General features: G+C 32.8%; 1 long non-coding RNA gene across 1 annotated transcript in view; it reads right to left on the reverse strand.

Annotated features, from left to right (window-relative positions):
- Window positions 1-657: 657 nt before the first annotated feature.
- LOC102022258 overlaps window positions 658-1,722 on the reverse strand; it is a 27,105-nt gene continuing 26,040 nt past the window's right edge. Inside the window, exon 4 of the long non-coding RNA XR_259682.1 lies at window positions 658-832. This is a non-coding gene — a long non-coding RNA (uncharacterized LOC102022258). The remainder of the gene's footprint in view (window positions 833-1,722) is intronic.

The raw sequence follows: 1,722 nt of genomic DNA on the forward strand, positions 1-1,722 counted from the left end.
ATTCTATGCAAAACTCTCTGAGATTCCATCTCAGAGATGTGTCTGGCTGACACTTACATCATTCATATACAAAGCAGAAAAATAGGGTCTTGCAGCTAAAACTGGCTTCAGGTTTGAGATAGCAGCCATTACATGAGAGTCTATATTTTGTGTCTAGCCAAGTTAATTGGCAGTTAAAATAAAAACATCAACGTTCATTCAGGAAATATAACAGAATTCAGAGTCTTTATAATGCAGCATTCATAAAAGGCAGGATACAGCTAAAAATTACTCAACAGATGAAAACCCAGGAAAATGTGAATCATTCTGTAGGAATGATGAAGCTCCAAAATGACTCAGAAGCTGGAATTATCAAAGACTTAATGCAGCTAATATAGCTAAGCTAACAGAAATGAAAGAATTGACATTTGTAATGAACTAAAAATAAGAAATCTAAGTAGACCAATAGGAAAACCAAGTTTAAACCTGATGGAAACTATGGAACTGAAAAACTGTACCTGAATTTTGTTCTAAACACCATTGGAAGAACTGAATAGCAGAATAAAGATTACAGAAGAGATAAGCAAATCAAAGACATAACAGTAGAAATTATGTAAGCTAATAAAAAATAAAGATTAAAAAGACACTACTGTAGACTGTCTTTCACTCCGTAGTGTTGCCTTTGCTGTGAAGATACTTTTTAATTTATTATGATCCCATTTGTTCATTCTCGGTATTATTTCTTGTGCCATTGGGGTTCTGCTCAGAAAATCCTTGTGTCTTCAACAGTTGTATCTATTTTATCTTCCAGCAGATTGTGTTTCTATTTTAACATTCAGATCTTTGATCCGCCCTAAAGACAGTTAAATTTGAGTTATTCATAAGTAAATGGATGCAAATTGAGAATGCAGTATTAAATGAAATAAGTAAGACATATAAACTCAAATAGCACATGGTTTCTCTTATATGAGAAATACACACACACACACACACACACACAAATAAGGAGCAAAACAAAAGAAAGATAAATAAGTAGGGAGAAGTTCAAATACTTCTCCAAATTACACATTTCATTGTTTCAAAAAAATTTAATACACAGGTTAGTTTCATGTATTCCACTAGTTTATCTTAGTTCATTGAAAAGAAAGTTTTATGTTATTGTTTGTTTCATTTCTTGCAAGAACCCTTCCAAGAACTGCTGAGTAACTACTTTGAAGATGATACACCATGTGTGAACTATTGTTGTGCTCTTATTTTGTTATGAAATTTTGTTTTATTTTTTGGCAAAACAAAACATAAAAAAAAAAATAAAAAGACACTGTCTCAGAGAACTGTAAAATCATATTAAGGTTCTAACATGTAAATAGATCCTTGGAAGATGAAGAAATAATGGAGTAGAAAAAATACATGAAAAAATGATGGCTGAAAACTTTACAAATTTGGCTGAAAGACATAAATGTATAGATTGAAAATAGTGAAACCCAAGAGAAGATAAATGCAAAAATCCTCAACAAGATATTGGCAAACAGAGTGCAATAAATCATCAAAAAGACCATACATAATGACCAAGTAGGCTTCACCCTAGAGAAACAAGAATGTTTCAACATACATAAACAGAATATTTAAATGTAATAAGCAGAAGCAAAAATGAAAATTATATGATTGGCCAGTGTTCCAGGAGCGGCTAGACACCTGGGCTCCAGTCTGTGCTCGCCCACACCGCCACGGTTCCCAGCTGAAACG

Source organism: Chinchilla lanigera, unplaced genomic scaffold (genome assembly GCF_000276665.1).
Source record: "Chinchilla lanigera isolate Chin_1 unplaced genomic scaffold, ChiLan1.0 scaffold00007, whole genome shotgun sequence".
In the NCBI taxonomy this organism is placed as follows: Eukaryota; Metazoa; Chordata; class Mammalia; order Rodentia; family Chinchillidae; genus Chinchilla; species Chinchilla lanigera.